This window comes from Bufo gargarizans, chromosome 2, assembly GCF_014858855.1.
Source record: "Bufo gargarizans isolate SCDJY-AF-19 chromosome 2, ASM1485885v1, whole genome shotgun sequence".
NCBI lineage: Eukaryota > Metazoa > Chordata > Amphibia > Anura > Bufonidae > Bufo > Bufo gargarizans.
Genome location: NC_058081.1, coordinates 342328429 through 342344570, shown reverse-complemented (window position 1 = coordinate 342344570; position 16142 = coordinate 342328429).

Below are 16142 nucleotides of genomic sequence, written 5' to 3'. Positions count from 1 at the left end.
ACATTTAACATATCCCCAGATAGCTCAGTTCTGAGTGCATATTATTAGGTGAATGGCACTCAGACTACACGAATACAGTTCAATTGCCATGGAGCCAAATTCTTTCACATAGTCTTTGCAGGGGAAAATCAAGCGTTTCAACATGGGGCCATAGTCTAAAGGAAGCAGGCGGGCAACCAGGCTTCTCCAATGCAATGTGGCGAGATTGGTCTCGTCACACATCCTTTCAAGAGCTCTGTCAAGGGGCGTGGCTATAGTGGCAAAGTGGGGAACAAAACTCATGTAATAGCCTATCATTCCTAGGAACAACTTTACTTGTTTAGTGGTGACAGGTCGGGGCCAATTTCTTATAGCCTCTATTTTGTTTACTTGGGGTTTGATCACTCTGCGCCCAATGACATAACCCAGGTATTTTGTCTCCTCTAACCCAATTGCGCATTTTTTGGGGTAAGCGGTTAGTCCAGCTTTTCGAAGGGAGTCTACTAAAGCCTGCAGCCGGTACTGTGGATGACAATATCGTCCAGGTAAGCCGAAGTGTACCGACGATAAGGTCGCAGCACAATGTCCATTAGCCTTTGGAAAGTGGCGGGGGCACCATGCAGACCAAAGGGTAACACCTTATACTGGTGCAGCCCCTCCGGTGTGATGAAGGCTGTTTTCTCTTTGGAAGCTTCCGTTAAGGGTACCTGCCAGTACCCTTTGGTGAGGTCCAACACAGTAAAATACCGAGCTTGTCCTAACCTCTCAATCAGCTCATCAACCCGGGGCTTGAGATACGCATCGAACCTAAATACCTTGTTTAATTTTCAAAAATCGTTACAAAACTCCAATGTCCCGTCTGGTTTGGGTATCAGTACTATAGGGATGGCCCACTCACTTCTAGACTCCTCGATGACATCTAGTTGCAGCATTAGTTGTACTTCCTCAGAGATGGCCTGTCGCCGAGCCTCGGGTACCCGGTATGGTTTCAACTGGATTTTGTCCTGAGGCTCAGTGACAGTGTCATGCTGGATTATGGAAGTGCGTCCAGGGAGGTCTGAGAACACATCCGTTTTCCTGCTGACAAACTCCCTGGCCTCCTGAGTCTGTTTAGAGGAGAGGCTGCCAGCAATCTTCACTGTGGCAACCGCTTCCCTTACATCAGACTTAGGGGCAGAACCTCTGCCCCTAGAAAACTTGGCCGCGGGCTATCGTCAGTACTGGTCTCCCTATCCTTCCACGGTTTGAGTAAATTTACATGGTACACCTCCTCCGGCTTCTGCTGCCCTGGCTGGTGTACCTTGTTGTTTACTTCTCCAATCTTTTCGATTACTTCGTAGGGTCCCTTCCACCTAGCCAGTAACTTACTGTCCAATGTCAGTACCAGAACCAAAACCCGATCTCTCACGGGTTAAAGATCCGGACCCGAGCCTGACTATTATACACCCGACTTTGAGCTCGCTGAGCTGCCTCCATATGTTCCTTTACCAGCGGCAACACAGTTTCCATACGTTCCTGCATCTGGGTGACGTATTCAACAACAATTTTATATGGTGTGGGTTGTTGCTCCCATCCTCCTTGGCTATGTCCAACAGATCACGTGAATGTCTGCCATATAGTAGTTCGAAGTGCGAGAACCCAGTAGAGGCCTGGGGCACTTCTCGCACTGCGAACATAAGATAGGGCAGAAAGAGGTCCCAGTCCTTTCCATCCTTAGCTACTACACATTTTTAACATCGTTTTTAACGTTTGATTAAACCTTTATACTAGGCCGTCAGTTTGCGGGTGATGGACTGATGTCCGTATCTGATATTCAGCAACTCAGAGAGCTCATGCATGACCTTGGACATAAAAGGAGTCCCCTGGTCAGTCAGAACCTCTTTGGGTATCCCCACTAGTGAAAACATCTCCATTAACTCTTTTGCTATGAGTTTGGCCGATGTATGTCGCAGTGGCACCATCTCCGGCTACCGAGTGGCGTAGTCCAGGACGACCAAGATGTGTTGGTGCCCCCTAGCGGACTTTGGTACTGGGCCTACGAGATCCATAGCGATTCTCTCAAATGGTACCTCGATGATTGAGAGGGGCACTAAGGGACTGTGGAACAGGTGCTGGGGGCTAGTGGTTTGGCAGATCGGGCAAGACTTACAAAAGTCATCCACCTTTCTAAAGACACTGGGCCAGTAAAACCTTTGTAGTATCTGGTCCTGTGTCTTCTGCAGTCCCAGATGACCCCCGATAACATGTTGGTGGGCTAACTCTAACACAAGTTTTTGATAGGCCCTTGGAACCACCAACTGTTTATCCGATATAGCATATTCTGGTGGACCACAAAATGGGAAAACATCTACTCGGCCCAAGATTGTTGGGGTACACCATAAAGTATTACCACATTCTCCCAGGTCCGGGATAGGGTTGGGTCTTGGCGTTAGGCTGTACAGAAATTCTCCCTGCAGAAGTTGAGGTCTGTCAACCCAGGACCCGGTGGCAACTCCTCCACGTCTCCCACCATTACCCTACGCAGGGTTGTCTCCCCCTCTTCCACCGAAGTGGTGGTCACCACTACTGCTGGCCTTTTGGCCTTAGGTTCCCAGGGTTCTGGCTTTCCCCCTGAACAAGGCTAATCTCCTGAGCTTATTCCTGTCTCAGGGGTGTCCTTAACTCTCACAACCAGCCATAGGGCAGGGAAACCTGGAAAGTCTCTCCCTTTTATGAGTTCATAGTGGCGACTGCCACTTCGTGGGTCCACCTACCAGCCACCGTGGTTAGAGACACCAGCGCGGTGGGGTAGTCTTTCAAGTCTTCATGAATGCACATCACCCCAACTTTCCGGCCTGTATAATCAGTGGAACGCACCAGGGTAGCCCTTACCAGGGTCACAAAGCTCCCTGAGTCAAGCAGCGCCTCTGCTTGAGTGTCTCCCACTTCCACCTGGCACAAGTGGTCTAGAGCCTCCGGGGTACCTGTGGCACACAGTTTCCTAGCATATAGCGATTCTCGGTAGCCACAATTAGTGTCCATGGGCTCAACCCGATGAGGACACTTAGCCCTGGTGTGGCCAGGTTCCTGACACGGCCAGCAGATTAACTGGGTCCAGCCCATAGGGGGAACCTCCCGGGGGGGGGGGGGGGGGGGGGTACCTTCTTACAATACTAACGGAGTGCTGATTCAATGTACTGATTGACCCTGTTCTTTAGACACTGAGAATACTAATTATAACTCCTGTGGGATAGGCCATGCATATCAGATTGGTGGGGATAAAACTGACAGCACCCATGCTGATCACCTATATGAAGGGGATGTGGCACTTGGGCAAGCAGTGCAGCCAGTGGACACCAGAAGCCTGTTCATTTACTACCAACTATGCTGGGTATTGCAGCTTTGCACCAAGGCAGCATGGTGGCTCAGTGGTTAGCACTGGTGCCTTGCAGTGCTGGGGTCTTAGGTTCAAACCTGACCAAGGACAACATCTGCATGGAGTTTGTATGTTCTCCCTGTGTTTGCGTGGGTTTCCTCCCACACTCCAAAGACATACCGATAGGGACCTTAGATTGTGAGACCCATTGGGGACAGTTGGTTGCTAATGTCTGTAAAGTGCTGCAGAATATAGTAGCGCTATTTAAGTGCATAAAATAAATAAATAAATTTAAGTGAATATAATACCCAGCATAGTTGCTACTAAATGTTCAGTGCGCAGGTGTCAAAACCAATGTAAATAGTGCAATCAATATTGTAATGGCAGAAAACACTTTGTGCCACAACATTTAAGTAGCAAACTATAAGTATATACTGACATTTACTGTATACACAATTCATAACGATATGGTTAATGCAGGTTTAGATATTTTACTCAGTATCAGCCTATGGAAGACCTCCCTAGGTTATTTAAGATATCTACCCCTGTGGGAAGGTGCGTGAGCAATAGGTTCTAGTTTCCTGTGCTATTTATCTCTGGATTTGACTCCTGATCTCCATACTAACCCTGAGCTGCCTGCCCTGACCCTCTGACTGAATTTGGATTGCACAAACTGTGCCTGTACTGATCTTTGCTTGCCTCTGACTACTTTTGCCTGACCCCTTAGTTCTCCACACCTACTGACCAGAGACTACTCCAGGAAGTAGCAGCCTGGTGGTGGTTCCACTACAGCAGAGTCCAGATCCCTATATAGAAGTTAGGCTACTTCAACACTTGCGGCAGAGTGATCCTGCAAGCAGTTCTGTCGCCGGAACTGCCTGCTGGATCCAGCAAAACGTATGCCAACTGATGGCATACTTTTTTAAGACTGATCCTGATCAGTCTTAAAAATGCCTGATCAGTCAGAAAAATGCATTAAAATGCCTGATCGCAGACCGAAAGGACGGATCTAATACACTCCTATAGAAAAAAATGGCGGCATTCAGGTAAGTCTTCAATTTTTTTCGCCAGAGATAAATCCGTAGCATGACTGAACTGAAGACATCCTTATGCATCCTGAACGGATTACTCTCCATTCAGAATGCATGGGGATATACCTGAAAACCGCTAGTGTGAAAGTACCCTTAGGCTACATTCACACGTCAGTATTTTTCTATATCCCGAATTTCGGTCCGTTTTTTGCGGATCCGTTGTTCCTGAAAATGTTTCCGTATGTCATCCGTATGTCATCCGTTTTTTGCAGATCCGCAAAAAACTGAAACATGTATAAATTTCACAAAGCAAATAAAGTTGTTTGGATTTCTTTAAAAAAAAAAAAAGTGAATAAGTGATTTCTGTGGGCAGGATTTAATTTCCAGGAACGGATTCCGCATAAAACGGATGACATACGTAATGACATACAAATGTCATCCGTTTTTTGCGGAACCATTGACTTTGTATTGTACCAGGATCCGATTTTTGCGGAAAAGAATAGGACAAGTTTTATATTTAATCGGACATGCGGAACGGAACAACGGAAACGGACAGCCCACATTGTGTTGCCCTATTTTTTCCAGGACCCATTGAAAATGAATGGGTCCAGATCTGGTCCTGATCTGTTCCGCATAAAAAGGGAACAGATCAGGAAAGAAAAAACGGACGTGTGAATGGACCCTAAGTCTGTGTGCACACTTCAGTTATTTGGTCAGCTACTTCCATCAGTTAGGGCTCATGCACACGACCCTTGTTGTTTTGCTGTCCATTTTTAACGGATCTGTTGTTCTGTATCTGATTTTTTTTTTTTTATCTGATTTAAGTCCTCTTCCGTTCCGTTATTCCACAAAACATAACATATTCATATGGTTTCCATAAGCAATCCGTTTTTTTGCGGATCGGAAACGGAAACAGTAACTTATTAATCACCAAACACATGAGCAATATGGGCTGGGCATAGCATTTCTACAATATGGATCCGCAAAATGCAGATGAAATACGGGTGCACACGGAGTACCTTCTGTAGTTTCTGCGGACCCATTGAAGTGAATGGTTCCATATATGGTCCGCAAAAAAAAAACGGAACGGAAGCGGAAAGAAAATACATTCGTGTGCATGAGCCCTTATTGTGAGCCAAAACCAGTAGTGAAGCCTACACAGAGATAAGGTACAGTATAATGGAAAGATTTGCACATATTCTGTGTTTTTGACCCGCACCTGGTTTTGGTTCACAATAAGTGATCCAAATAATGTACCAAATAGGCCTCATGCACACGGCCGTTGTTTTGGTCCGCATCCGAGCCGCCGTTTTGGTGGCTCAGATGCGGACCCATTCACGTCAATAGGGCCGCAAAAGATGCGAACAGCACTCCCCGTGCTGTCCGCATCCATTGCTCCGTTCCGTGGCCCCTCTAAACAAATATAACATGTCCTATTCTTGTCCGCGCTTTGCGGACAAGAATAGGCATTTATATTAAAGGCTGTCCGTGCCGTTCCGCAAATTGCGGAACGCGCACGGACACCACCCGTGTTTTGCGGATCCGCGATATTCGGACTGCAAAACACACCACGGTCGTGTGCATGAGGCCATAACTGAGTGTGAACTCAGTCTTAGACTACATGCACACGACCGTATGTGATTTGTGGTCTGCAAATTACGGATCCGCAAAAATAAAAAAACGGATGCCATCCGTATGTCATCCATTTTTTTTTTTGCGGATCCATTGTAACCATGCCTAACAAGAATAGGACATGTTCTATTTTTGTTGCGGGGCTACGGAACGGACATACTGAATGGGTCTGCATCCTATCCGCAAAAAAAACGGAACAGACACCGAAACAAACAATATTCGTGTGCATGTAGCCTTAAACGGTGAAGACCAGGAGGCCAGTTAGATAATGCACTTAGGAGTTAGGCCTAGTTCACACGACCGTGTGGCTTTTATTGTTTTTTGTGGTCCGTTTTTCACGGATCAGTTGTTCCGTTTTTGAGTTCTGTTGTGTTTCCGTTTCCTTTCCGTTTATCCGTATGCCAAGTACAGTATACAGTAATTACATAGAAAAAATTGGGTTGGCCATAACATTTTCAATAGATGATTCAGAAAAAACGGAATGGAAACGGAAGACATACGGATGCATTTCCGTATGTGTTCCGTTTTTTTTGCGGACCCATTTACTTAAATGGAGCCACGACCTGTGATTTATGGCCAAATATAGGACAAGCTCTATCTTTCAGCGGAACAATTGAAATGAATGGTTCCGTATACGGACCATATACGGAACACAAAAAAACGGCCCGTACACTCGCAAAAAAAACGTTCGTCTGAACTAGGCCTAAATCTGTTCAGTAGACACAGCAGATCGACTTCGACTTTGTAAATTACATTAATATATTGTAACATATGTATCTATAGATAATAAACATTGTTTATTTATATATATTTTATGCAGTTTGTTGAAAAACTAAATAAAGCTAGAAGAAAATAAAGCTAGAAGAACCCCTTCCTTATTGGATTAACCTCTCTTTATATGGCATGGTGGACCAGATTCAAATGATTGTGGCTTAGAGAATGGAAATAATTCTATGGTTATGAGATCAATGAATAGGATGAAGGCTCCTTATGACAAACCACACATTGTGCTACTGGTTCAGAACAGTAGATCTTTTCTATGGGATCACACAATTCAGTTCATAGTCTTCAGAAACACTAAAATATTTTGGTCATTACAAAATCCCTCGTACACAAATTCTGTCATATAACATTTGAACATCTATGAAAAGACAGACCTACAGGCTGAAGCGGACAGATACATCTGCTTCACTGCTTCGTGTGACACTACTGGCCACTCATGCAATGTCAATTATTTTACTAATGTACTATGGTGTAGGTGAATGCCTGTCCTAAGAGGGCAAGGATATTGACAGTGATAGAACTCTTTCTTCCCCAGGGCACACCCTGGTTCTGGGGCTCCTGCCTGATGGTAGTTGGTTTGCCGGTGATGTTAAGTGTCTGTATGAGTGCAATGCAGGGCGTGTAGAGTGCAATGGCCAGTATAGGTGTAGTCTATGAAGCTTTCTGGGCCTAAAGAGAGGGGGCATGAGGCAACAGCTTCCTCTCTCTCTCTGAACTCCCTCTAGAACAGTGGTTCTCAACCTTTCTAAAGCCGTGACCCCTTAATACAGTTCCTCATGTTGTGGTGACCCCCAACCATTACATTTTTTTCCTTGCTAAGTCATAACTAATTTTGCTACTGTTATGAATTGTAATGTAAATATCTGAAATGCAGGATGTATTCATTCATAACCACAGAACTTTAGCATAAATACAAAATATTTGTAAACCAAATAAATAACTTTAAAATAAATAATAAACAACAAATACCCCCTAAAAAATAAATCAGTGGTGTGCACAGTACCCCTCAAATAAATAACTCAGTGGTGCTCACAGTACCTCCCCCCCCCCAAAAAAAATGAAAATAAATCAGTGGTGCTCAGTGTACCCCTCAAATAAATAAATCAGTGGTGCTTCAAGTCCCCCCAAATAAATAAATCAGAAGTGCTCAGGGTACCCCCAAATAAATAAATCAGCGGGGCTTCAGGTCTCCCCCAAATAAATAAATCAGCGGTGCTCAGGGTACCCCCAAATAAATAAATCAGAAGTGCTCAGGGTACCCCCAAATAAATAAATCAGCGGGGCTTCAGGTCTCCCCCAAATAAATAAATCAGCGGTGCTCAGGGTACCCCCAAATAAATAAATCAATGGTGCTCAGGGTCCCCCAAATAAATAAATCAGAAGTGCTCAGGGTCCCCCAAATAAATAAATCAGAAGTGCTCAGGGTACCCCCAAATAAATAAATCAGCGGGGCTTCAGGTCTCCCCCAAATAAATAAATCAGCGGTGCTCAGGGTACCCCCAAATAAATAAATCAATGGTGCTCAGGGTCCCCCAAATAAATAAATCAGAAGTGCTCAGGGTCCCCCAAATAAATAAATCAGCGGTGCTTCATGTCCCCCCAAATAAATTAAACCTTGCTCAGCCAAATAATTAAAATAAAATTAGCCAGGCTCAGCCAGGCTCAATTAAATCATTGGTTGCAGTGGTGCTCAGAGGCGGTGTCATTAACGAAAAACCTCAGCAGACGTCAGGCTCCTTCAAGCACAGGCAGTGATAGGACATCACTTCCTGTGCGCGAGGATAAGGGGACTCTGCCGTTGTGCGGGCGACCCACAATAGGAAGCCTCAGACGACCCCCCGGAAAGGGCCGATCGACCCCCAAAGGGGTCGCGACCCCTAGGTTGAGAACTGCTGCTCTAGAAGAACAACCTCAAGCCAGAGGTGAAGCTAACCTAGATTCCTACAAGGGCTGAGCCAGATCCAAAAACCATACAGTGACTGAACTGAAGACATCCTGATGCATCCTGAACGGATTGCTCTCCATTCAGAATGCATTAGGATAAAACTGATCAGTTCTTTTCCGGTATTGAGCCCCTAGGACGGAACTCTATACTGGAAAAGTTTAACGCAAGTGTGAAAGTACCCTAAAACATAATGAAATCTGTAAGTAACCTTCTCCTACACTTTTTACTTTTATTAGGAATGGAAAGAGTAAGCTGCTAAGTAGCAAGAGTAGAAATCAATATTTTAATTTGTGAGAAAAGGCAGAGACGCCTTGATTTCAGCAGAAAGACTCCAACCTTATTACAAGGCGCACTGTACCAGAACAAACCTTTTAGCATCTGCTGCTTCTGCAGGTGACAGACCATCTGTGTGTCCAATAAAGCATGCACACTTGTGTTCTGCCCCCCGGCAATCGCAATGTACAGTACTAATAAGAAATTCTGCTACTCTGTAAAGTGTGGACAGATACATGTAAAATACTGTGTCTCATCATAAACAGAGCTGACGAATCACATAAGCCTCTAATAATGCCAAAAGCAAAAGATTTTTACACATTTCCGCTGTAAAATAATTCTTATTTTCTTCCTTTCTGTGAATTTTTTGTTCGTTGGTGACATTTATGCACAATGGTAGCAATTGTGAAGAACTGACATTACAAGTAATATTTCATGCCAAAAGAAGTATTCAGCAGTTCCATGTAGTTCTACATGAATTCATACTTCAAATGTATCATGAAACAAACCTAAAGTCTATCTTATCTTAGTTTGATATAGAAATATAATAGTTCAATATAGAAATACAAATAAATTAATTAATATATACAGCCATTTAATAAATAAATAAATATATGCAGCCAAAATATATTGATTGATATTTTGAGGTAAGGTTAATACCACATCAGAAACACCCTTGAAAAAAGCACATGCACTTCTGATGCCTTTTAACTTGTAGTGGACCGCAGTAGTTACTACAGGCAGTAGGAGCCGAGCTGTGGGGCCGACTTCCAGTGGCAGAGCTGGGTCAGATCGCGCTGATCAGCTAGTGATATCCTATCCTGAGAAGAGGACATCTCTTAGTAAAGGCTGGACAACCTCTTTAATGGGATAGCTATAACCCCTTAAAGGGACACTGTCACCTGGATTTCACTTACTGAGCTACTAACATCACCACATCAGTCTCCACGATTTACATTAAAATATACTAGTATTACTGCCATGTGTCTTGTAATTTGTCTATGAAATCGCTTTAATCGCATTAATATGCTAATTACCTCAATAAGGAGCCCAAGGGGCAGTCCCTCCGGCCGTTGGAGCCCAGCCGCGCCCATTATCTTGGAGCCCAGCACCGCCCCACTCTTAATTTACTCACTGCTCATCGCCGACTTAATGTGTTGCACCCGAAATCTTGCGTATTTCCGGGTCGAGCGAAGCTGGCGCATGCGCACTTCGTTCTTTGAGGCCGATGCCAGGACACAGCGCCGGTGCTGACATGAGTATCCACGGTGCATGCGCGAGATTTTGGGCGCAACAAACACATTATGTCGGCGATGAGCAGTGAATAAATTAACAGTGGGCGGTGCTTGGTTCCAAGATATTAGGACAGCCCCTTGGGCTCCTTATTGAGGTAATTAGCATATTAATGCGATTAAAGCGATTTTATAGACAAATTACAAGACACATGGCAGTTATACTAGTATATTCTAATGTAAATCGAGGAGACTGATGTGGTGATGTTAGTAGCTCAGTAAGTGAAATCCAGGTGCTCATGCACACAACCTTATGTATTTTGCGGTCCGCAAAAAATACGGATGACATCCGTGTGCATTCCATATTTTGTGGAACGAAATGGCTGGCCTCTAATAGAACAGTACTATCCTTGTCCTTAATACGGACAATAATAAGACATGTTCTATTTTTTTGTGGAACGGAAATACGGACACGGAATGCACATGGAGTAAGTTTTTTTTGCGGAACCATTTAAATAAATGGTTCCGCATACAGTTGGCAAAAAAAACGGAACGGACGCGGAAAGAAAATAGGTTTGTGTGCATGAGCAGAGGAAATGCCTGCCCTTATGATACTAGCAGTTCTTGCACAATTGTGTCAACCCCTTGGAACAAAATGTACGTAATCTACAAGTGTAATTTCAGCAAAATACTGTACATCAATGTCAATAAAGTAATAGAAGCAGTACCCGTGTGATCAGTGATGGCCAGTTCGCATTGTTCACCCGCGAACACATGCGGGCTGCCATCTTTTCTCACAAGTCCGGCGAGGCACAGGTAAGCCCTTACCTCTGCCTGTGCGCGAGCCGGTCTGAAATAATATTTCAGGAACAGGACCTGTGGTGACGTCACTCCGGTCATCACATGATCCATCACCATGGTAAAAGATCATGTGCTGGAACATGTGATGACCGGAGTGATGTCACCACAGGTCCTGTTCAGCAAAGGAGATAGACGAGATGCCGGGCAGCGCGATCAAGTGGATTAAAGTGAGTTAAATTTATTTTATTTTTTTAACCCCTCCAGCGCTATTGTACTGTGCATTCTGTATTCAGAATGCTATTATTTTCCCTTCTAACCATGTTAGAAGGGAAAATAATACAATCTACAGAACACCGATCCCAAGCCTGAACTTCTGTAAAGAAGTTCGGATTTGGGTACCAAACATGCCGATTTTTCTCACGCGCGTGCAAAACGCATTACAATGTTTTGCACTCGCGCGGAAAAATCATGCATGTTCCCGCAACGCACCCGCACCTTTTCCCGCAACGTCCGTCTGAAAGAGGCCTAAGGGCTCATGTACACGACTGTTGTTGTTTTGCAGTCCATTTTTCTTCACGGATCCGTTGTTTCATATCTGAGTTATTTTTTCTTCTCTGATTTAAGTCCTCTTCCATTCCTTTATTCCACAAAACATATGCGTATGGTTTCCGTATGCGATCCCTTTTTTGCGGATCGGAAACGGAAGTAACTTATTCATCACCAAACACATGAGCAATATGGACTGGGCATAGCATTTCTACAGTATGGATCTGCAAAAAACGGATGACATACGGATGACATGTGGAAGTGTTCCATGTGCGTTTCGTATTTTTTGCGGACCCATTGACTTGAATGGGGCATCGGACTGTGATTTGCAGACAATAATAGGACATGCACTACTTTTTTGCGGAACAGAAATACAGAAACGGAATGCACATGGAGTACCTTCCGTTGTTTTTGCGGACCCATTGAAGTGAATGGTTCTATATACGGTCCGCAAAAAAATATATGGTATATACTGTAGTATATATGTTCCATTCGTCCATCCTTTGACTAGTGTGTTCAGCAGGGCGCGCAGTGACTGTTTGACGGGTGTATCCCTTTATTAACATCCCTGAGTTGCAAACGTTAAGTGAGACCATAGGAACAAAGGGCTAAAAGACACTGCCGGGCAGGATTTCAATAATAGGGGCCTGTTTTGAGATGTCTCTTTTCTTCAGCGTGAGAAATAGCAAGTGCATTGATTGACCTGTGTGGTGACTTCAGCAGCTGCACCACGCTAATGGTTTGTATGACTTTCGCTTTTCCTTCTCTGCTGGGGGTGTGGAGCCGCAGGAGTCACATTGCACATATGTGCAGCATTTCCAGAGGTGAGGCAGAACATATTACCTGTACTGAGCAGTGCTCCTCATTTGTAGTTCATCTATGGCCAAAACGATTGTACTCTCCTAGATACGCGTGGGGTTTGTCCGAACAATTATCATACCAAGCAACAATCACCGCCGGGTAGGTGACTTAACCCTTAAGCCCCACATTTTTGTGTTAACCCCCTGCCTTTCCAGAGCCATAACTTTTTTATTTTTCCATTCATATGAGGATTTGGTTTTTGTGGGACAAGTTATGCTTTTTAATGGCACCATTTAATATTGATATGATGTAGAAGGAAGCTGGAAAAATCCAAATAGGGTGGAATTGGGAAAAAAAACACAATTCTGCCACAGTTTTAGGCCTCTTGCACACGACCATATGTATTTTGCAGTATGCAAAAAACGGATCCACAAAAAATACGGATGACGTCCGTGTGCATTCCATATTTTGCGGAACGGAATAGCTGGCCTCTAATAGAACAGTACTAACCTTGTCCTTTATGAGGACAATCATAGGACAAGTTCTATCTTTTAGCAGAACAAATATACAGAAATACGGAAACGGAATGCACACGGAGTACATTCCTTATTTTGCGGAACCATTGAAATAAATGGTTCCACATACAGAATGCAAACCGCAAAAACGTAACGGAAACGGAAATAAGATACATTTGTGTGCAAGAGGCCTTAGGGCTCATGCATACGATCATTGGATATTTTGCTTTCTGCATTTTCAGGAACTAAACGGTCGGCCTATAATAAAACAGTCCAGTCCTTGTCCGTAATGCGGATAATAATAAGACATGTTCTATTTTTTTTGCGGACACTGAATGCACACAGAGTAATTTCCCTTTTTTTTTCCACCCCCATTTAAGTGAATGTTTCCGCATATGGGCCGCAAAAATGTCCATGTGCATGAGCTTTTAGAGTTTTACCTGTCCCCTTCATTCTCTGGATCAGTATGATTATGACAATACCACATTTATATAGATACTGAAAAAAGGCATTTTTTTCAGTAGTTTTTATAGATACCATTTTGGGGTGTGTATGACTTTTTAATCACTTTTTTCCCAAAAATTTTGGGAGTTGAGGGTTGTCAGAAAGATTGTCAAAATGTAGGTAGAGGAATAGGTTCTGTTAATATGATTAAATGGGTTTTCCGGTACTTAGGTATTGACGGTCTTTCCTCGGGATAGGTCATCAATATCAGACCGTTGGGGGTCTGACACCTTGCAGCCCAACAGCAGTTTCAGGCAGCTGCCGACACCAAAAACAGTGGAGAAATCCCAAATTCGGTCCACTGCAGATCAGTGCAGTACACTAGTGGTGGAGGTTTATAGACGTTTCTAAAGAGTTGTCTTCCTTGGACAACATCTGTCCTTCTTCTGTGTTATATATCCAATGGCCTATTAAAGGGGTTTTCCACTTTCTTGATATTGATGACCTATCCTAAGGAAAGATCATCAATATCAGATTAGTGGGGGTCCAACTCCTAGCACTCGGGCTCTGCATTCAATGACAGCTAACTGGCCTGATCATTGTCTGTGCTACATATGGGTCCTGCATTGCACCCAGCAAATGAGTCCAACCAACACAAGGCAGGAGCCCAAATACTAGGGTGTGCCCCGAGGAAAGAAAGTGCCCCCCCTTCAGTCACCGCATGGTCCTAGGCAGCCAAAACCACTATCATCCAGGGGTGCGCCTAGCCTTTCTGCTGCCTGAGGCGAAAACTGAAAGGGCGCCCCTTCCTCCCAATGCCAATTTCTTAACCTGACCCCTTCCCTCCAGCCCTACTGTTAAAGACATACTTGGAAAACATTACATACAGCGCTACAAAACATACAGGGTAACACAGCACCATATACCGGTACCTCTTACATCCAGTGTCTCTTTCTTTATCTTTTCCATTGAGACCAGACCTCCATGATGATTTCTTGCAGCGTTCTCTTGTCTCTACAGAGTTTGACAACTACTTTTCCATCCTCCTCCCAACCTTCTGATCACCCCATCCTGCCACTTCTAATACTGTGCTCCCCTTCACTATACTGCAGAAACAGATAGCCCCCTGAAAATACTATTACCACACAGATAGTTCCCCTTCAATAATTATTGGCACACAGTGTCCTCAAAAATAATTGTGCCCAGCAAAAAATGTACCTGAAATAGTGCCATAAACATAGTTTCCTCCAAAAATGATTGCGCTAAGGGTACTTTCACACTTGCGGCAGAGGATTCCGGCAGGCAGTTCCAGCGACGGATCCGGATCCGTCAAAACGTATGCAAACTGATGGCATTTGTCAGACGGAACAGAATCCTGATCCGTCTGACAAATGCATTGAAATGCTGAATCCATCTCTCTGGTGTCATCCGGAAAAATGGATCCGGCATTTTTTTTTCTCCACAGTTTTGCGGTCTGAGCATGCGCAGACCGCAATGCCGGATCCGTTTTGACGCAACACTCGGTGCAGGATCCTGCATTAATGCATTTCAATGAGAAAAAAAGCCGGATCCGGCATTCCGCCAAGTGTTTCAGAATTTTGGACGGAGATAAAACCGCAGCATGCTGCGGTATTATCTCCGTCCTGAAAAGTAAAAAAGACCGAACTGAAGACATCCTGATGCATCCTGAATGGATTTCTCTCCATTCAGAATGTATGGGGATAAAACTGATCAGTTCTTTTCTGGTATTGAGCCCCTAGGACGGAACTCAGCGCAGGAAAGAATAACGCTAGTGTGAAAGTACCCTTAGGCTAGTTTCACATTAGCGGCAGGGGACTCCGGCAGGCTGTTCCGGCTGGTGAACAGCCTGTCGGATCCGTCCTGCCGCTAGTTCACATGTGCCCCCGGACTGCCGCTCCGTCCTAATTGACTATAATGGGGGCAGGGGCAGAGTTCTGGCGGCAGCACGGCAGCGCACGACGAGAGGCAGCCGGAATTAAAAGTACTGCATGTCGTACTTTTAGTCCGGCTGCCGCCAGAACTCCGTCCCCGCCCCCATTATAGTCAATGGGGATGGAGCGGCAGTCCGGGGGCACACGTGAACTAGCGGCAGGACGGATCCGACAGGCTGTTCACCCGCCGAAACAGCCTGCCACACTCCCCTGCAGCTAATGTGAAATAAGCTGATTCTGTGCCAGGGTGCCCCCAATGTAATAGTCTCCTAAAAGTCCCACCAATAGTAATAATTCTCTGCCTGAGTGCACTATGTGGTAACAGTGTACCCAATAGTAATAATGTCCGTCATTTTTCCCCCATAAGCAATAATGGCCCCAGAGTGCTCCCAGTAGTAATAATTCCCTCTGTAATGTGTGCCCTGAGTAGAGCAATGCAGTTGAATATGCAGAGATGAGTGTTTCCATAATGAAAGCGCTCATTGCCCATGGCCTTTCTGCTGCCCCCATTCGCTGCCTGAGGCGATCGCCCGGCCTCATTGGTGGTGCACCCCCGCTCTCATCCTCTACTCACTCATGGGTGCTGCAAAACCAGCACCTTGATCTGATTACTTTTGTAATTACATGTATTATAGCTACTGAACTATTTAATAAAATATACATGTATAGCGCTATCTGCTTTTTGTTCTTTTTCTTATTTCTCTGCCCACCTTACTGAGGTGGTCGCACACACTCAGTTTAATTCTTCAACTGTCACCAGCCAGATCTTCTGTTAGAAGCTATGGCAGTAAAGCCTCATGCACACGTCCGTGGAAAACGGACCGTGTGATACCGGCCTGGATTTCTTCTAAGT